This window comes from Rhodnius prolixus, unplaced genomic scaffold, assembly GCF_049639745.1.
Source record: "Rhodnius prolixus isolate KJV_2025 unplaced genomic scaffold, Rpr scaffold_8, whole genome shotgun sequence".
In the NCBI taxonomy this organism is placed as follows: domain Eukaryota; kingdom Metazoa; phylum Arthropoda; class Insecta; order Hemiptera; family Reduviidae; genus Rhodnius; species Rhodnius prolixus.
Window position 1 is genome coordinate 6,529,455 of NW_027411593.1, and position 22,387 is coordinate 6,551,841.

Here is a 22,387-nt window from a genome sequence, read left to right on the forward strand (position 1 = left end):
TCTTCTTTCAGATTTTGTTTGTGTTTAAAAATAATTTTAGTTTAAACATTTTGTTAAAAAAAGTCGGAGACATCACTCAACTTCTCACCAGGTGCTTCGCGTTGTAGACACTATTGCTACCTCCCTCGAGCGAACGCAGTATTGCCCGAGTGGTTTCCTTGACGTCGCTCAGGCGTTCGACAGGGTGTGGCACGAGGGACTACTGTTTAAGCTGAGGGAGATTCTTCCTCATACATACTACCTTATCCTCAAATCCTACCTACAAGATCGATATTTCGGAATCAACTGTGGAGCAGAACACTCTGATATCCATCTAGCTCGAGCTGGTGTACCTCAGGGCAGTGTCCTAGGTCCTCTTCTTTACTCCTTGTGTACAGCAGATATACCTCAACATCCAAATACCATTATTTCTACCTTTGCTGACAATACTGCTATCTTATCTCCTCATTACGATCCTCTTATTGCTAAACGAATTCTTCAAACGCACATCAACCACTTACAGGGACTGGCTTTTCAAATGGCGAATCAAAACTAACGTTACGAAATCAAAATATATAGTATTTACTCTAAGACGAAAAATCCTACCTCCCATCATCTTGAACCAAACTCCTGTACCAAATGTGAAAAAAGTACGCTACCTTGGACTGTACCTAGACAAACGGTTGACATGGAATCCCCCAGACTAGACTGAAAAGACAAGAAACTAACCAACGCTGCAAACTTCTCGCCAGACTACTTGAGACAAACGATCTAAACTTAACCTACAAAACAAAAGACTCTTATACCTGTTGTTACTGCGACCTATTTGGTCATACGGCATCCGAAGTATGGGGAATCGACTAAGCGTTCCAACTCTCTCTACGCCTCCAGACATTACAATCAAAAATACTACGAAAACTACTTAACGCTCCATTCTAAATTTCTAACCTCACCATTCATAATGAACTCAAAATCCCTTTCATTAACGACCTTACAAAAACTCGTTTCTTAAAATTTGCATTCCTTTACAGCAGCTCATCCTAATCCTTTAATTGAGCACTTATCTTCTTCCACATTACCAGGTAATCCTCTAAAGAGATTGAAGAGAAGATGGCCCCGCGACCTGCTCTCCTCATAAGAGTAAGAGGGTCGTTTGAAAAGTCGGTGCAAAAATAAAAACTACTTAATTTTTTGGGGTAAACCTTTTTTATTTTTCAACATAGTCTCCTTTTAGGCTTATACACTTCGTCCAACGCTTCTCTAGTTTGTTGATCCCTTCCGAATAATAGGATTTGTCCAAGTCTGAAAAATAGCCATTCGTTTCTGCAATCACCTCCTCGTTTGAATAAAATTTTTTTCCCGCCAGCCATTTCTTCATATTGGGGAACAAATAGTAGTCCGAGGGAGCCAAGTCTGGAGAATAGGGGGGGATGTGAAACGAGTTGGAACCCTATTTCCATTAATTTTGCGACCACAACTGCTGAGGTGTGAGCTGGTGCGTTGACGTGATGGAAAAGGACTTTTTTATGGGCCAATCGTGGGCGTTTTTCTTGCAGCTCGGTTTTCAAACGGTCCAATAACGATGAATAATATGCACCTGTAATAGTTTTACCCTTTTCCAGATAGTCGATGAGGATTATTCCTTGCGAATCCCAAAAGACAGTCGCCATAATCTTTCCAGCCGAAGGAACGGTCTTCGCCTTTTTTTGGCGCAGATTCCCCGTTGGTAACCCATTGTTTAGATTGTGACGAAACGACGCTTAAAGTCCTGCAGATTCTTCTGGAACAGCTGTAAACCGTCCTTGCAACACTTCACACGATTTCGTTTTTGGTCAAGCGTGAGCAATCGCGGCACCCATCTTGCGAATAGCTTTGTCATGTCCAAACGTTGATGCAAAATATTATGTACCCGTTCATTCGAGATGCCCACAGCACTAGCAATCTCACGCAATCTTCACTCTTCTGTCATCCATCACCATATCATGGATTTTATCAATGATTTCTGGAGTAGTAACCTCAACAGGGCGTCCAGAACGTTCAGCGGTCACTTCTGCCCATATGGCCACTCCGAAAATTTTGAAACCACTTATAAACTGTTCTAATCGAAGGTGCAGAGTCACCATAATGTTTATCAAGCTTCTCTTTTGTCTCCTGAGGCGTTTTGCCTTTCATAAAGTAGTGTTTAATCAACACACGAAATTCTTTTTCGTCCATTTTTTGAAAATCACTCGACTTCCTCGATTCAAGCGAATGCCAAACACAAAGAAATAGACCGATCTGACTGAAACTTGGTGTGTATTCTTCCAAGAGATGCTACTAACTAAACATAACCTCGATACGCGCCAGTAGTGCTATCTCTCTGACTTTGCACGGACTTTTCAAACGACCCTCGTATAGTGTGCCTTCTCCAATCTTCAATCAAGACACTATATTACATCGCAAATTTCAATAAAAGATTTAAAAAAATAATAATAAGTTTAAAAATAGTTTTTTTTTTAAACTTCTTTTAATTTTTTTTTACCGTACGGAAAATATTTTGTAAATACATTTTGTTTTCAAAACATTCCGCATTCGACAAGAAAGGGTCAGTTTTTACGCATTTCTCATCTAAATAACTATCCTTTCTTAAAGAAAATTTTTTCAAAGAAAAAGTTCGATAAATTGCGTACAATGTGGGAGCAGAGAGAGTTTATAAAAGAAAATTTTTAGAGTAGTTTTTGAGAAAATTCATTAAATTAGTAATCTAAGTGGGGGACGCCCATCTACGGTTGGTTGGATTATGTGGAAAAGTTTTGTTATTTTTTCATTGTAGAATTTCTAAGAATTTTTCGATTTAGAAAAATTTTTCCGAAGACTGAAATATACATTAATAGGGGAGAATTTTTACGACCGAAAAAGTGGAAATGTTTTTTTTAGCCCGGGAAATGTTTATATTTATTTTATTTCCTATATATGTAAAAAAAAATTCTGTTTACCCAGATATAAGGCCAACATGTTCGCGAACATGTTCAAGAGCATTTCGTAGAGCGGGAGAGCAACCTCTAGGGGGTGGTGGCTTTTCCACGCTTTTATAAATATTTTCCCGCACAAAATAAACTTAGGCTGAATATATAGGCGTATCATGGCCCGCCTTTTTCCGTTTCATCTCTCTCTCTCTCTTTCTCTCCAATTATTTACTCAGCTCCTCTTTATTCTTGGTTGCGTGTATCTATCAAACAGAATAACGAGATGATGTGAAACGTGGTGATTAAGTTAATGGTTTTTCTGGGTAATACTGTGTAAATAAATTTTTTGTGGTTGATATCAAAGAAAACTGACCGTGGACTTGAAGATATTATTAGAAGGATTTTACTTTTCTTTTTTCTTGATTTGTACTCTTACTACTGTGATCAAGGTAACTTCAAGTTATGGGATAGCTGAGTGCTTACCAGATACTGCGATTACAACTCGAAGATCATGGGTTCGAATCCCAGCTGCTAGCTAACCTCTTTTAGCAATTTTACTAAGATGCTAATGTAGGAAAAGAAATGACGTAAAGTGTGATGGTTTGAGTGACGATCACCAAAAATTTTAAAACAAAATCACAAAAAGATGGAATCTTTAAATTATTGATTTCAGTCCACCAAGAGTGTGACGTAACGATCATAGTCTCAATTAACAGAAAGTATCAATTTTTCAAAATACAATTTTCATTTTTCCAGAATTTTCTTTTTAATAGCTCCAATAATTTTCTTTAAAACTGAAAGTACCCACGTAACTCATAGAGGACTACCAACTTTTACTTCGAACATTTTTCCGAGAAAAATTCGATCAAAGGCAGGAATTCCTTCAGGAGAGGAAAAATTGTTGTTAAAAATTTCCGAACTCTGGTTTGATGAAAAATTTAGCAGCCGGAAGTACTGAGTGAGTTTTTCATTTTCCTGAGCTATCCGTTTTTTTTTTTTTTTTACAAAACTTGCTACGAATATATCAACAAAAAGGGTGCATTAGTATTAGGGTCGTTTGAAAAGTCCGTGCAAAGTCAGAGAGATAGCACTACTGGCGCGTATCGAGGTTATGTTTAGTTAGTAGCTTCTCTTGGAAGAACACACACCAAGTTTCAGCCAGATCGGTCTATTTCTTTGTGTTTGGCATTCGTTTGAATCGAGGAAGTCGAGTGATTTTCAAAAAATGGACGAAAAAGAATTTCGTGTGTTGATTAAACACTACTTTATGAAAGGCAAAACGCCTAAGGAGACTAAAGAGAAGCTTGATAAACATTATGGTGACTCTGCACCTTCGATTAGAACAGTTTATAAGTGGTTTTAAAATTTTCGGAGTGGCCATATGGGCACAAGTGACGCTGAACGTTCTGGACGCCCAGTTGAGGTTACTACTCCAGAAATCATTGATAAAATCCATGATATGGTGATGGATGACAGAAGAGTGAAGATTGCGTGAGATTGCTAGTGCTGTGGGCATCTCGAATGAACGGGTACATAATATTTTGCATGAACATTTGGACATGACAAAGCTATCCGCAAGATGGGTGCCGCGATTGCTCACGCTTGACCAAAAACGAAATCGTGTGAAGTGTTGCAAGGACGGTTTGCAGCTGTTCCAGAAGAATCCGCAGGACTTGAAGCGTCGTTTCGTCACTGTGGATGAAACATGGATACATCACTACACTCCTGAGACCAAAGAACAATCTATATAATGGGTTACCAAGGGGGAATCTGCGCCAAAAAAGGCGAAGACCGTTCCTTCGGCCGGAAAGATTATGGCGACTGTCTTTTGGGATTCGCAAGGAATAATCCTCATTGACTATCTGGAAAAGGGTAAAACTATTACAGGTGCATATTATTATTCATCGTTATTGGACCGTTTGAAAACCTAGCTGCAAGAAAAACGCCCACGATTGGCCCACAAAAAAGTCCTTTTCCATCACGACAACGCACCAGCTCACACCTCAGCAGTTGTGGTCGCAAAATTAATGGAAATAGGGTTCCAACTCGTTTCACATCCCCCCCTATTCTCCAGACTTGGCTCCCTCGGACTACTATTTGTTCCCCAATATGAAGAAATGGCTGGCGGGAAAAAGATTTTATTCAAACGAGGAGGTGATTGCAGAAACGAATGGCTATTTTTCAGACTTGGACAAATCCTATTATTCGGAAGGGATCAACAAACTAGAGCAGCGTTGGACGAAGTGTATAAGCCTAAAAGGAGACTATGTTGAAAAATAAAAAAGGTTTACCCAAAAAAATTAAGTAGTTTTTATTTTTGCACGGACTTTTCAAACGACCCGTATTTGTTAATTAGGTATCTTTAAAAGTATAACCGCATTGCAGAACAAAGACGAAGATTAATTCAAAAATTAAAAAAAGCATTCCTATAAAAATAAAAATCACGTCACGCATTTGGAGATGGCAGCAAAAAATGGAAAACTGCTAAAAAAAATTGTATTTTTTTTAGTAAAATTTGTTTATTTTTTAAGAAACTAAATGTTAAATTTGATAGTTGTAACTGGTTAAGGAAGAATGTTTAAATATTTGAGAAGGTGTTACTAGCCGACATGTTGGTAAGTAATGCCGGTGCGGAGGGCAAGTAGAAGATCTACAACAACTAGGGCCTTTTATTTTATTCATGAGGCGTGTGTGCTGGAGGCGCCGCAATTGCTTCGCCGCCTCTAGTGCCTGGTGGGATTGCCACCCCCGAGCTGGAATATGGTCTTAACCATATCTGATTACTTGTTGGTTTTTATATTTACACATATATTCGGCTATATTGCTTTCACTTCCGGTCAACAGAGGGCATTAGTCCAGTTTCATTTTTACACGTTACGTAAAAGTCTACATGTTTTTCTACTTTCTCTTACTAGATATCTGAGATCTTTCTCTTACTAGATATCTGAGATCTTTCTCTTACTAGATATCTGAGATCTTTCTCTTACTAGATATCTGAGATCTTTCTCTTACTAGATATCTGAGATCTATCTCTTACTAGATATCTGAGAGATCTCTCTCTCACTAGATATCTGAGATCTTTCTCTTACTTATCCCCTCGTGTCCAACTTTTTTACCTCGCGTTTCGACGGAAAAATTCGACTCTAAATAACTGAGTCAAAATAATTGGTTTTAACAAATTTTTATGTGTTTTCTTTCCACCAAAGGTCGAATAATAATAATAATAGCCTTTATTACCAATACAAACTGTACATAAGCATATAATTCGAAATTTTAATTAATTTAAATATATACACAAACAGAAAATTAAATTCAAAAAGTAATGTTATATAAAATGAAAGATTTTGCCTGAAATAAACTTAAAATAAGAATAACTAAATAACTTTTCAACTGAAATTTTTACACTGATATATAAGATTGAAATTAAAAATTAAAAATAATTGAAAAGAATAAGCCCAAAATAATTTAATTGGTAACTAGGCCGATCTTAGGGCAAAGGCTTCTCCTTGTTTCTTCCATCCATTTGTGTTTTGAGCCGGCTCTGTTCCACAGTACCCCCACAGAATTTCTCCAGATCATCCTTCCATCTCAAGAACGGTCTTCCTCTTTTCCTTGGTCTGCCTATCGGGTATCAATTCTGTGACTCCTTGCCCAGTTAATCTCCCTCATCCTGGCCCAATTCCATTTCAAGCAATAAAGCCGCTTCTACTACATTAGTCATTCCAGTTTTCCTTCTAATTTCGGAGTTCCTAATTTTCTGAGCTCTTTGAATACCCAACATGCTCCTTTCCATCGCACTCTGGGTAGCTCTAAGACGACTCTTAGCTCTCCTGGTCAACGTCCAAACCAAAGGTCAAATAATTTGCATTAAATACTTCACAAGTCCAACCTATTGCCTATTTTTTTTCAGGCGGGACTTGAACATCTAACTACCAATTAGGAGTCGCGAACGGGAACGGAAGCAGGAATTTTTTTAATGTAAATATTTTCTCTAAATAAAAATGTTGTTACATTATTTTTTGGAACTGGGGATTTTCCACTTACAAAGCGCTACACTTCATAACCATTAAACCAAAACGCCCCTCTACAGAACAACACTTTTAACAATGATTCTTCAAAAAGTATACGGCTTTATTTAACGCGACATGTCATGTAATGTTTAGAATCAACTTTGATTAAAAAAAAACTTCTAAATTTTGAAGGAAATATGATTTTTAAAGCTTCCTGTGTATTGTAAAAAAGAGAGATAGATAATCGTATTAGGTTTTCACCAAATTGTCATTTTTCACTCCAAAAAAACCGGCTTCTAGCCAATTAAAATGTAGGAAAAAATAAAACCTTATTAATGAAATATCGACATCATTGAGTAAGTTAATTGCTACAGCAATCTTTGCGACCATTTTCCCCATCATTGGACCGTGAAATAACGGTTTATTGGTTGTTGTTTTTTAATCACCCAATCCCAGTAAACACAACGTATTTGTAATTCCATTTGGAAAAAGTTTTACACTCTAAAGTAGAAAAACAAAAATAAACTGAATATAAAACGTATTAAAAATAGCTCAAGTGTTAAAAAATTAAAAGAGCTCATGTGTTAAGAGCTGCTACAAAATGTGGCACAGAAATTTGTTTTTATTGGGCTTATCTTGGACAAAAATAAAACGTATGCCACCAAAATTGTTGGGTATTAATTGGCATCTTTCCTAAAGTTATACTGTTTTTTTGTATTTTTTATAGAAATCAATGAGTGAGTGTTATTCACTTGCATATTCAGTAGGGAAACATTCAGTCCTTTTTCTCCTGTAAGTGACCAAAGTTTCGAAATCTTTGATACCCCCTGGGGAATCCTTTCATCGATCCCCTTACTCCAGGACGGCGGTGTTATCTCGTTCCAGTTTTGCAGTAAGAGGCTCATAGCAAGAGAAAACTCGGTATTTACAGCAAGACTTCCAGTAACACTGAGCCAATACGTTCCCCCCCGTATAAATATCGTATCTTTAAAAAATGGATATTCAATTAAAACGTCGTTCTATTTTTTTTTTTGTGTGTGTTGCAGGTGAATAAAGCTCGAGAGATTTCTTTCTCCTATTGGTGAACTCTTACAGATGTTTACGGTCACCTAAAGAAGAGATCAGCACCATATCCCTTTCGGAAGTAACTAATTGGTAAGTAACTAAATTGATCGACAATACTGTAGTTTTCAATACAGAACTTGTGTTTATCTTCTTCCAAGTTATTTCCTCTTATTTCAGGAACTCTATTTGCTCGAAACAGATTACTAGAATAGGAGAACTGGGTGCTCAATCTGGGTCCAAAATAAATACTTCATCTTCTTGTATAGTTTTTTTTTTTGCCTTTTTCTTTGGCATTGGCCATACAGCCAGCATCGTCTATGTATACGAGGGGGTACCCAAAAAAAACGGAATTATTTTTTAAAAGCTATTTATTTACAAATTTTTTACAGAACAACCTTATCCCCTTCAAAATACTCTCCATTACAACTAATACATTTGTCCCACCGGTGCTTCCACTGTTCGAAACATTTTTTGTAGTCATCTTTAGAAATGGCTGACAGCTCCTTCTTCGTTTTTTTCTTGACCTCTTAAATGTTGTCAAATCGGTGACCTTTCATGCCCTTTTTCATGCGTGGAAATAAGAAAAAGTCGCACGGAGCCAGGTCAGGCGAGTAAGGTGCGTGGGGCAGCGGAACCATGCCATTTTTAGCCAAAAACTGTGTAACAGAGATGGCTGTGTGTGCAGGTGCATTGTCGTGGTGGAAGAACCAGTCTCCTGTTTGCCACAAATCGGGTCTTTTTTGGCGAACACTATTGCGCAATCTTTTCAAAACTTCCAAATACAAGGTTTGATTGACGGTCTGACCTGGGGGGACAAACTCTGAATGGACTACGCCTTTGGCATCAAAAAAGCAAAATCAGCATTGTTTTGATGTTTGACTTGACTTGACGACATTTTTTTGGTCGGGGTGAAGATGACGTCTTCCATTGGCTCGACTGTTGCTTTGTTTCTGGGTCATAACCGTAGCACCATGACTCATCACCAATAATGACCTTTGACAGAAAGTCTGGATCAGTTTCAAGCTGTTGTTTCAAAGCACGACATGTTTCAACTCGATGTTCTTTTTGATTGTCAGTCAGAACTCGAGGAACAAACTTGGCAGCAACCCTTTTCATCCCCAAATCTTCCGTTAAAATTCGCTGAATCGAGCTCCAAGATAACCCACTACTCTCTGACAGTTGATCAATTGTCTGTCGACGGTCTGTGAACACCAGCTCTCGAATTTTTTCAACATTTTCGTCGATTCGGGCAGATGATGGACGTCCAGAACGAGGTTTGTCATCAATCGACATGTCGCCATTTTTAAACCGAGTAAACCACTCGTATACTTGAGTTTTTCCCATAGCGTCATCTTTGTAAGCTGTTTTCAACATTAAAACACTTTCAGCAGCATTTTTGCCGAGTAGAAAACAAAATTTCAGAGCTGCACGTTGTTCACTTAAACTTGCCATCATAAAAAACGAAAAAAGAACAAAACAGCGCTGGTAAAAACAATCACTGCAGATGAACAGAACAAGCCAGGCAGACAACACAGGCAGGACTGAACTGGCAAGGAATTGCGCTATACACGTCTAGCGGCAGAAATGCGTACTACATAAGCTCCATGCGCGGCAACGCAATTCCGGTTATTTTTGGGTACCCCCTCGTACAGCCAGCACCGTCTAGGTGCTTATCACTAGAATATCACTCACTCTCCATTCTTACTTATAAATACATTCGCTTCACTCATTCATCCCTCTACTATATACAACTATTCTTGTATAGTTTGATCTATACAACCATTATCATATCATTGAGACCTACTTGAGACCTGCAAAGCTAATATGCATTGTGGTACTGGGTTCGATTCCCGGTCTTGGCCTTGGATTTTATTTAATGGTTAAATGAGAAATAGTAAAGTACGTTTACGTTAGTAAATGGTAGTTGGACGTTAAGCCCCGCCTGAAAAAATAGGCGATTACTTTACTTTACTTTGAGACCTACTTCTACTTAAAACTGGTTTTTAGGGTTTTAGGAAAGAATAAATAAAACCTAGAAAGACATAAAAAGTTGGTATCATTTTTTATCTATCCAACCATTATCAGCGTCATTGAGACCCACTTCTACTTAAAACTGTTTTTTTTTTTAAGGTTTTAGGAAAGAATAAACAAAACCCTGAAAGACTTGAAAAGTTGGTATCATTTTTTATCTGTCCAACCATTATCAGCGTCATTGAGACCCACTTCTACTTAAAACTGTTTTTTTTTTTAAGGTTTTAGGAAAGAATAAACAAAACCCTGAAAGACTTGAAAAGTTGGTATCATTTTTTATCTGTCCAACCATTATCAGCGTCATTGAGACCCACTTCTACTTAAAACTGTTTTTTTTTTTTAAGGTTTTAGGAAAGAATAAACAAAACCCTGAAAGACTTGAAAAGTTGGTATCATTTTTTATCTGTCCAACCATTATCAGCGTCATTGAGACCCACTTCTACTTAAAACTGTTTTTTTTTTTAAGGTTTTGGGAAAGAATAAACAAAACCCTGAAAGACTTGAAAAGTTGGTATCATTTTTTATCTGTCCAACCATTATCAGCGTCATTGAGACCCACTTCTACTTAAAACTGTTTTTTTTTAAGGTTTTAGGAAAGAATAAACAAAACCCTGAAAGACTTGAAAAGTTGGTATCATTTTTTATCTGTCCAACCATTATCAGCGTCATTGAGACCCACTTCTACTTAAAACTGGTTTTTTTAAGGTTTTAGGAAAGAATAAACAAAACCCTGAAAGACTTGAAAAGTTGGTATCATTTTTTATCTGTCCAACCATTATCAGCGTCATTGAGACCCACTTCTACTTAAAACTGTTTTTTTTTAAGGTTTTAGGAAAGAATAAACAAAACCCTGAAAGACTTGAAAAGTTGGTATCATTTTTTATCTGTCCAACCATTATCAGCGTCATTGAGACCCACTTCTACTTAAAACTGTTTTTTTTTAAGGTTTTAGGAAAGAATAAACAAAACCCTGAAAGACTTGAAAAGTTGGTATCATTTTTTATCTGTCCAACCATTATCAGCGTCATTGAGACCCACTTCTACTTAAAACTGTTTTTTTTTAAGGTTTTAGGAAAGAATAAACAAAACCCTGAAAGACTTGAAAAGTTGGTATCATTTTTTATCTGTCCAACCATTATCAGCGTCATTGAGACCCACTTCTACTTAAAACTGTTTTTTTTTAAGGTTTTAGGAAAGAATAAACAAAACCCTGAAAGACTTGAAAAGTTGGTATCATTTTTTATCTGTCCAACCATTATCAGCGTCATTGAGACCCACTTCTACTTAAAACTGTTTTTTTTTAAGGTTTTAGGAAAGAATAAACAAAACCCTGAAAGACTTGAAAAGTTGGTATCATTTTTTATCTGTCCAACCATTATCAGCGTCATTGAGACCCACTTCTACTTAAAACTGTTTTTTTTTAAGGTTTTAGGAAAGAATAAACAAAACCCTGAAAGACTTGAAAAGTTGGTATCATTTTTTATCTGTCCAACCATTATCAGCGTCATTGAGACCCACTTCTACTTAAAACTGTTTTTTTTTAAGGTTTTAGGAAAGAATAAACAAAACCCTGAAAGACTTGAAAAGTTGGTATCATTTTTTATCTGTCCAACCATTATCAGCGTCATTGAGACCCACTTCTACTTAAAACTGTTTTTTTTTAAGGTTTTAGGAAAGAATAAACAAAACCCTGAAAGACTTGAAAAGTTGGTATCATTTTTTATCTGTCCAACCATTATCAGCGTCATTGAGACCCACTTCTACTTAAAACTGTTTTTTTTTAAGGTTTTAGGAAAGAATAAACAAAACCCTGAAAGACTTGAAAAGTTGGTATCATTTTTTATCTGTCCAACCATTATCAGCGTCATTGAGACCCACTTCTACTTAAAACTGTTTTTTTTTAAGGTTTTAGGAAAGAATAAACAAAACCCTGAAAGACTTGAAAAGTTGGTATCATTTTTTATCTGTCCAACCATTATCAGCGTCATTGAGACCCACTTCTACTTAAAACTGTTTTTTTTTAAGGTTTTAGGAAAGAATAAACAAAACCCTGAAAGACTTGAAAAGTTGGTATCATTTTTTATCTGTCCAACCATTATCAGCGTCATTGAGACCCACTTCTACTTAAAACTGTTTTTTTTTAAGGTTTTAGGAAAGAATAAACAAAACCCTGAAAGACTTGAAAAGTTGGTATCATTTTTTATCTGTCCAACCATTATCAGCGTCATTGAGACCCACTTCTACTTAAAACTGTTTTTTTTTAAGGTTTTAGGAAAGAATAAACAAAACCCCGAAAGACTTGAAAAGTTGGTATCATTTTTTATCTGTCCAACCATTATCAGCGTCATTGAGACCCACTTCTACTTAAAACTGTTTTTTTTTAAGGTTTTAGGAAAGAATAAACAAAACCCTGAAAGACTTGAAAAGTTGGTATCATTTTTTATCTGTCCAACCATTATCAGCGTCATTGAGACCCACTTTTACTTAAAACTGGTTTTTTTAAGGTTTTAGGAAAGAATAAACAAAACCCTGAAAGACTTGAAAAGTTGGTATCATTTTTTATCTGTCCAACCATTATCAGCGTCATTGAGACCCACTTCTACTTAAAACTGTTTTTTTTTTAAGGTTTTGGGAAAGAATAAACAAAACCCTGAAAGACTTGAAAAGTTGGTATCATTTTTTATCTGTCCAACCATTATCAGCGTCATTGAGACCCACTTCTACTTAAAACTGTTTTTTTTTAAGGTTTTAGGAAAGAATAAACAAAACCCTGAAAGACTTGAAAAGTTGGTATCATTTTTTATCTGTCCAACCATTATCAGCGTCATTGAGACCCACTTTTACTTAAAACTGGTTTTTTTAAGGTTTTAGGAAAGAATAAACAAAACCCTGAAAGACTTGAAAAGTTGGTATCATTTTTTATCTGTCCAACCATTATCAGCGTCATTGAGACCCACTTCTACTTAAAACTGTTTTTTTTTAAGGTTTTAGGAAAGAATAAACAAAACCCTGAAAGACTTGAAAAGTTGGTATCATTTTTTATCTGTCCAACCATTATCAGCGTCATTGAGACCCACTTCTACTTAAAACTGGTTTTTTTAAGGTTTTAGGAAAGAATAAACAAAACCCTGAAAGACTTGAAAAGTTGGTATCATTTTTTATCTGTCCAACCATTATCAGCGTCATTGAGACCCACTTCTACTTAAAACTGTTTTTTTTTAAGGTTTTAGGAAAGAATAAACAAAACCCTGAAAGACTTGAAAAGTTGGTATCATTTTTTATCTGTCCAACCATTATCAGCGTCATTGAGACCCACTTCTACTTAAAACTGGTTTTTTTAAGGTTTTAGGAAAGAATAAACAAAACCCTGAAAGACTTGAAAAGTTGGTATCATTTTTTATCTGTCCAACCATTATCAGCGTCATTGAGACCCACTTCTACTTAAAACTGTTTTTTTTTTAAGGTTTTAGGAACGAATAAACAAAACCCTGAAAGACTTGAAAAGTTGGTATCATTTTTTATCTGTCCAACCATTATCAGCGTCATTGAGACCCACTTCTACTTAAAACTGGTTTTTTTAAGGTTTTAGGAAAGAATAAACAAAACCCAGAAAGACTTAATAAGAGTGTATTTGACCTTTAACTTAACTGGAACTTTATATGGTTCATAAGTTAATTTGACTTTAATTAAATCTCTAACTGATTAATTTTTGCTCTAAACTTTGGGATGTTAACAGTTTTAATTAATTTATTGTTTTCGAGTTAATATTAATTAATTCGTTTATAAATTAATTAAATAAATTTTGTGAACTTGTTTTTTTCCTCTGAAATTATGAAAAAATTTACCAGTACTAACAGAAATGAGTGTTGACAAAACAGTTTTACCGAGCCAGTCAATAAAGATAGCAGCGGTAGAACGCCCGGTCTAGACTCACTCAGTAATGAACTGATGTACATATATACAGGAAGTGGATGGGTAGATTGAGCTTTGTGCGTCCTGCTTTGTCTCGTATAATGAGCTTTTGTTGCCACTTCTAACGAAAGCCGATTTATGTTAAACCTTCAATCTAGATCCACTATCATTATTATATATAATAGATTTATTTGCATTTTAATAATTTCTTTATTAATTTAAATAAGCGAAATGTAGTTTTTTCCGGTTTAAAAGTGAGAAGGACTTAAAACTAGATTCGGTAATTCAGTAAACGACTGAGGACAATAGTTGGAATTTATCTAAGAAAATATTTTACTATAGAATAAAGAAATTTTGTGTAAACAATTACGAGGCTCCACGGTAGCCGAATGGTTAAATAAGCGGCCCGCAATGCTGAGATGTATTGCTGGTTAGTGGGTTCGATTCCTGGTCTACTTGGCCTTTAAATTTTATCTTAACGGTTAATATGAAAAATTTATAGTAAATTTCGTTTTCTTCAACACGCTTGTATTGTAGTATAACGTATCTTTCTCTTACTAATATCTGCGTGATTGCAATTCCTTCAGTTGCTCAACTAGCAACGTAAAAATGGTGGAAAGGTCATTAATAATTTAAACAAAAAAAAAATCTTTCATTAATTAAAGTTTTATGAGATTTTAGGATGGAGCGAACAAAAAAAAATCGAGATAAAAATAATGTAAGCTTCTAACTACCATACCCATCAATCTTCATTTCTCTGCGCGGTACATTTTTCGTTCCCGGAAGTTAAAATATGGATGTTGCAAAGAGTTCTGCTTTTTTTTTTCTTCTTTTTTTTATTGCAGTCGAGAAGCTACTAGCGCATTCACACTTATCTACCCACATACAATATTAGCCTTACCTTATGCATAGTTGACCTCTCATCTTCCAGATCGATACTTACCTACCTGGCCACTGGACCTTTGCCTTTCTACACCCATATTCTCCACCAACATTCTTGTGGTTTTTAGCTTCTGGCTTTTTTCTAGTGGCGATTTAATTTTGAACTTGTGTTATTTTTTTTTTTTTTTTATTTTTAACAAAGTATAATAAAAAGTATCAAATAATAATCACGAAATTTTACCTCAAAAATACTATTTATATTTATGTGTGTATTCTGCTTTTCTCTGACAAGGAATTCTGAGGTCATTAAGGCCCTTAGCTTTTTATCATTGCACTTCCAGGCTATGGTTAGTGTTCTCTTCGTTGCAGTGAGCTGAAAGATGATAGAGAAAATCTATGAGCCGGTAGCTTGATTCGTGTACCCAGAATCACTGCATGGAATTGCAGTGCGCTAAATTTTTCACCTGACCCTATTAGAGTCATCCTAAATTAAAGTATATTATTTGCCTATCTGCTGAAAAGTTGCCTAAAAGTACCTTAATGCTCAGCTCTGACACAATAATGCATCATAATTTTTTTAAAGCATGAAATTAAAACTATTAATCTTAATTTTGTGGACAAGATTTTTAACATTGTGCTATAATGAGAAATAACGTACTGTAAACTATTAACCTTTTAGCCTGAATGTTCTAAGGTCACATGGTTCTTGCTGTAATTTTAAGCAAACAAAGGGCATAGGTTCATTTTACATACTACGTGCCCTAATTTGTCCTTATTTATTATTGAGATTGATTTCTGGGTTGTAAATTGGTTTTAATCAAAATACATGTTTTCGAAATTATTCCCAATCAAGCATAGCCAATGTTCTCGATAATTTGTTCTGGAGTTGGTAATAATTAGAACAAAACTTCGAGTTTAAAGGATTTGTAAGGTTAGGTTAGGAATAATACATATTAAATACATTTTATGTATTTCTTTCAAGTACATTTTTGTTATCTTCAAGTTGTTTATTTTTATTTTTTGTCAAGCAACACTGAATCCCTCTGTCGTCGTACAACATCAACATTTGCAATACTAATGTAACAGCTCATAACATTAACATAACATTACTATGTTAATGTTAGTGACCCAAAAAAAAAAAGAGGAGGATAGATTTTTTGCCAAGGTGAATAAGGTATATAAAAACGGAATTAACATTTATGTGGAGAATTGGGTGGGGGAGACAGGAAGTTGGTTTGCTGAAGAAGATGAAGAAGGAATAGAAGAGGTTTAAAGTTGCTAAGAGTCGAGAAGTTGGCCTACTCACTAAGGCGCTTTCAGGAGACATGTAAAATTCAGAGGAGTGGCCCACTTTCATTGGTAGCTTTTAAAAGAAAATAAAATGGAGAATTGGTTTTCTTTTTGCTCTTTTCTTCGACTGTTTCTTTGTTCAGATTATTTAAATATTATAACTTATTTTTATCCCTAATTAAGCAACGTACAAAAAACAACTGCACAAAATGGAAAATAAATCAAATTAATGCTATTAACTGGACGGAGACTTACGATAAGTTACCCTCAAATATCTGTAACGCTTTTGCAAAGCAATAGTTACCAATTTAATTGAGGTAACCTGTAAATGGGAATTTCCACTAAACGATCGTTTGTCCACTTCCATAATTAAATTTTGTGGTAGGCTGATCATAAATTATGCTACAGGTAGGAAAACGCCCTGTTTAGTTATATTACTGTGCCACCCAGTTGTCGCTTCCGCTATCTTACTCAGTAAATATGATCTTAATTTTTAATGTTAAATCTCTGGTCTACAGGAAAATTTCTTGAGCTAATTTTTGATTTTTTTGGAGAAAACATTTTTCCAAAAATAAAAGTGATAAAGTGTTTAAATATGTCCCGTTTTCTTTTATTCTCAGTGAAAACTAGTATTTATTGGGAAAATGTTTAAATGAGCATCGTTTTTCTTTGGGAAATTGATATTGCTGTAGATGAAAACTCCTTACTACGTCAAATGCATAATTGTAGAAGATTGGAACTGAATGACATAACTGCTTAACAAAATGGTGTTCAGTTTGATTTGTTACTGCTTACTTACTCTGAGTGTTTTTTTTTTTAAATAATAAATAAATATAACGCCTTTATACAGCATCCCACCCAGATTTAGTATCAACAAGCAACTCCCGCAAAAACATAACGTAGATTTCCTTAAGCTTTAAAATCTTCACGACAAAAAAATCGATCCACCTCTACACATAAAATCTTCCCTAATCCCGAGGAGTATATCCTTTCCGGCAGAAACATCCTCCTCCACTCCAACCCATTCTACAGCAAAGAAAAACCATCACCGCCGAGAATCCATCCATTTCTTACTGAGACAAAAGATTAATATTCTCTTATAAGACCTTCTATAAGCTGCAGGTTTCTTTTTTTTTTTTTGTACCTCTCGACTTATCCCAGATATCCCTATATATAGTATATAGTAAGTCTTCCGTATTATACTTTCTAATATAATCTGCGGTCAACAGTTAATGGAAAGAAAATAAAATAAGCTATAGCTACAAACATTAAATGGATTAATAAAAGACAGACATAATTACAAAACAATAAGCATTTTTTCCGGCATTACGTAGCCTTAGTTTTGTAGTCTTTTAGGCCAAGACATCGTACACTTTAAAGAGAATTTATTGTAAAACCTTTTAGACAAACAAGAACTAACTAACGTCATAACTTGAATTGACGTCATGGTTAGATTAACAAAAAAAAAAAAAAAATTTATATATATATATACCACTTTTTGGGTCGCTAAGACCCTATTAATTAGCTAAAAATGTGGTATTGGGTTCGCAGTGCTAAATAATATCGCTGGTTTGATTCGTTGTAGCGAATGTTCTCAATATTCTCGACTGGTTTTGGATTTTCATGCATTATCAAGGTAGTTTAATCAACAACTTCTGATGAGAGGTGAAAAGTCTGAAACCGAAAGGCGAGTTTTGCGGTCCTAATTATAACTCAGAACATTTGTCTGTCAGCTTTGCGGTTCTAATTAACGCTTTAAATAGAATCCGAGGCTGAAAATAGGACCCATTACGCATGAGGGTCAGCTTTGCGGTCCTAATTAACGCTTTAAATAGAATCCGAGACCGAAAATAGAGCCCAATACGCATGAGTTTCAGCTTTGCGGTTCTAATTAACGCTTTAAATAGAAGCCGAGACCGAAAATAGGGCCCATTACGTATGAGTGTCAGCTTTGCGGTTCTAATTAACGCTTTAAATAGAAGCCGAGACCGAAAATAGGGCCCATTACGTATGAGTGTCAGCTTTGCGGTCCTAATTAACGCTTTAAGTAGAAGCCGAGACTGAAAATAGGACTCATTACGTAAGAGGGTCAGCTTTGCGGTCCTAATTAACGCTTTAAGTAGAAGCCGAGACTGAAAATAGGACCCATTACGCATGAGGGTCAGCTTTGCGGTTCTAATTAACGCTTTAAAAAAAATCCAAAAGCGAATTTATAATTCGGAATATTTGTATGTCAGCTTTGCGGTCCTAATTAACGATTTAAATAAAATCCAAGAGAGAATTTATAACTCAAAACATTTTTCTGTCAGCTTTGCGGTCCTAATTAACGCTTTAAATAGAATCTGAGACCGAATATAGGACCCATTACGTATGAGTTTCAGCTTTGCGGTCTAAAATAACGCTTTAAATAGAAGCCGAGACTGAAAATAGGACCCATTACGCATGAGTTTCAGCTTTGCGGTTCTAATTAACGCTTTAAATAAAGTCCAAGAGCGAATTTATAACCTAGAACATTTGTCTGTCAGCTTTGCGTTCCTAAATAACGCTTTCAATAGAATCTGAGACCGAATATAGGGCCCATTACGCATGAGTTTCAGCTTTGCGGTTCTAATTAACGCTTTAAATAGAATCCAAGAGCGAATGTACAACTTGAGAACATCTTTCTTGTCACCTTTGCGGTCCTAACCTTCATCTGTTCTGCTACCGTGCCGTATTTTATTATTATAATGTGTTGTGAACCATAATTTGTACCTGTAAATGAACCTTATCTGTCTATTTATTATTATTGTTATGCCACCACTGTTAGTTGTCGTAAAATTTTATTATCTATCTCTCTTGGCTTGCTGTTAGCCAAGTCTAGCTAAAGGAAAACGTTCTAACTCTACCCAGTAATTTACATTTTAGGCGGTAGGTATTTTTTAATTAAATAAAGTCAGAGAAAAAAACTGCAGGTCGCCCATTTTCATGCTGGAGAAAACTTCTTATATTGAAATTAATTTTTCTTTTATTTACTGAGGTTGAATTTTTTCTCTTTTTTTATATTTACAGTTTCTTGTTATTCTCTTCTGTTTTTTGTAACGTTTATGAAATTTTGTTTAAATGAATTCATCGTTTTTTTCCCCCCACAAGCAAGCGTGTTTCATGTTTTATACTTCACGTTTCTCTCTATATTCTCTTTATTTAGGTAGATTAATAAAACCAGGGTTAATTCCGGGTTCAATTTGAATCCGGTGTATAGAGTTACAAAGTTATTTAAGTGTAAATTTATGGTGTCCGTTTGCAAATGTACGAGTATATTCGTACATTTTTTACTTTTATTTGAAAACCCTCCGGAAGTGGTACTCTTGTATTTGTACAGATTTTTTTATAGAGTTCATCGGAAATGAAGGTTACGAGAATTGAAGTTAACTGTCGAAAATTGGATATGTCTGGCATTTTAAAGTTAAAAAATTGGTCATAGCAGTCGAAAACGCCTTTTTTAAAAAAAATCGTTATAAATATTCTCTTCTTTATAAACATATTCGTTGTACCTTTTATCCGGTCGTAGCACGCATCTTTATTGTATCCTGCTTCCTGTTTCAGACTTACATCCACTATCAGAGGTAGATTTAATAAGTTTGGAGTAGAGATGCTTCACTTATTCTACCGTTTCGCGCACTACTAGTCATCAAATCTTTGTAGAAATCTCTACACCAAAATTATTAATCTACCTCTACTGATGGATTAAATTCCGAAACCGGTCAGTGATGCACTAAACACGCGTACTACGACCGGATATTATCCAGCGCTGCGGATCTAAACCACATTTTCAATATTCATTAACCATTAATATGCATATTAATAGCGGAAATAATTTGTTAGACGAGCATCATTAGCGATTATAATATTTATTATGTTAATATGGTAATTTTTTTTGGTAAAATTTCCATCAAAGTCAAAAGAATTTTGCGAGCCTTTTATGCACGCCCATACACTACATAGAATTAGCACATCATCTCTTTTGGATGTTGTAAATACGATCTTTTTTTTAACGAAAGATTTATTGTTACATTTATCTGGATTTGTCTTCTGATCTATGGATGAAAATTCATTTTTCGCAAAGGTATTACAACAGGAAGTATACGAGGGTCGTTTGAAAAGTCCGTGCAGTCAGAGAGATAGCACCACTGGCGCGTATCGCGGTTATGTTTAGTTAGTAGCATATCTTGGAAGAACACACACCAAGTTTCAGCACAAGTGACGCTGAACGTTCTGGACGCCCTGTTGAGGTTACTACTCCAGAAATCATTGATAAAATCCATGATATGGTGATGGATGACAGAAGAGTGAAGGTGCGTGAGATTGCTAGTGCTGTGGGCATCTCGAATGAACGGGTACATAATATTTTGCATGAACATTTGGACATGACTAAGCTATCCGCAAGATGGGTGCCGCGATTGCTCACGCTTGACCAAAAACGAAATCGTGTGAAGTGTTGCAAGGACGGTTTGCAGCTGTTCCAGAAGAATCCGCAGGACTTTAAGCGTCGTTTCGTCACTGTGGATGAAACATGGATACATCACTACACTCCTGAGACCAAAGAACAATCTAAACAATCGGTTACCAAGGGGGAATCTGCGCCAAAAAAGGCGAAAACCGTTCCTTCGGCCGGAAAGATTATGGCGACTGTCTTTTGGGATTCGAAAGGAATAATCCTCATCGACTATCTGGAAAAGGGTAAAACTATTACAGGTGCATATTATTCATCGTTATTGGACCGTTTGAAAACCGAGCTGCAAGAAAAACGCCCACGATTTGCCCACAAAAAAGTCCTTTTCCATCACGACAACGCACCAGCTCACACCTCAGCAGTTGTGGTCGCAAAATTAATGGAAATAGGGTTCCAACTCGTTTCACATCCCCCCTATTCTCCAGACTTGGCTCCCTCGGACTACTATTTGTTCCCCAATATGAAGAAATGGCTGGCGGGATAAAGATTTTATTCAAACGAGGAGGTGATTGCAGAAACGAATGGCTATTTTTCAGACTTTGACAAATCCTATTATTCGGAAGGGATCAACAAACTAGAGCAGCGTTGGACGAAGTGTATAAGCCTAAATGGGGACTATGTTGAAAAATAAAAAAGGTTTACCCCAAAAAATTAAGTAGTTTCTATTTTTGCACGGACTTTTCAAACGACCCTCGTAATGTACGACTCTGCGTGTCTCATATTATTTATGAAGGAGGGTTTAAATTGGTCTTGGTAACATTCTGAGCCCATTGAAAGTTCCCAAATTACCATCAAAAATACCGGAAGTGCATCATTAAAGTTGATTTTTTGTTTTTCGAAATATAGCATGGGGTCTTCACATTAGATTTATTTTTAGAAAGAATCGATCCTTGGAGAGAATGAGTAGTAAGAATCGAGCAGAGTTGGTTTTCCATTCTGACTGAAAGAGCCGCCGCCTACGTCGGCTTTCCACTGGATAACAATAAATCACCCGCGCTTTTCCTTCTTAAAGTTATTCCATTAGGCGCGAAATTAATTAATCTTTCGTAATACCTACTCCATCTTGTTGCTGTTTACCATCCCCATAGTTTAACACGTATTCTCTTTCCCTTAAGTACTCGGGGAATATTTTCTCACAGGATTAAAAAGTGGAGATAAAGTTTCTATTCATCCCTTACTTCTTGTACTCAGAGTAACTTACTATCCTTTACCCAAGTACTTTTTGAAAGAAGTTGGCTTTTCTCTGGACCGTATTGCTAGTTAAGGTACCTGTTCTAGTTAAAGGGCGTCCCTCTAGAAGTGGGCTACTCCTCCCAACTCAATGAATTTTTCTTGAATGCATCTAGAAAGATTTCTTGCGTTTTCTTGATTATATGGTGCAATGTTATTCATTAAAATTTTAAACCTATTCTGGAAAAAAATGTTTTTCTATTCACAATTAAGTTTCAAGTAATACTTTGTTCAGTTCTCAAATTTAAGTATCCAGGTATTACGATCAAGTTCAATTTTTGATTTTGGTTTTACCGGAAATGGGTTTCCTCGGAATAATTTTTTTTAGAGAGAGAGAAATACAATATTTACTTGATGTGTTCATTAGTGAGGCCCAATTAGATCTTAGAATCACCTGAGCAGTTAACACTCTGTTCTATATTTCTCCATTCAGAACAGTTACTTGCAAAATTCCAATCCATTTTTATTCTAGAACTCTTTGCTTCCACCTTTCATCAATTTCGTTATAGATACTTCCTGATAATATAGGATAATGGTGGAGTTCCTCTGAAGTT

General features: G+C 35.7%; 1 protein-coding gene across 7 annotated transcripts in view; it reads left to right on the forward strand.

The window, feature by feature from the left end:
* LOC141450775 (ly6/PLAUR domain-containing protein 6B-like) overlaps window positions 1–22,387 on the forward strand; it is a 325,478-nt gene that overhangs the window by 222,998 nt on the left and 80,093 nt on the right. For all 7 annotated transcript variants that reach the window (XM_074121571.1, XM_074121572.1, XM_074121570.1 and 4 more), the window contains one exon: window positions 7,981–8,089. The gene's annotated coding sequence lies outside the window, so the exon portion shown is untranslated. The remainder of the gene's footprint in view (window positions 1–7,980; window positions 8,090–22,387) is intronic.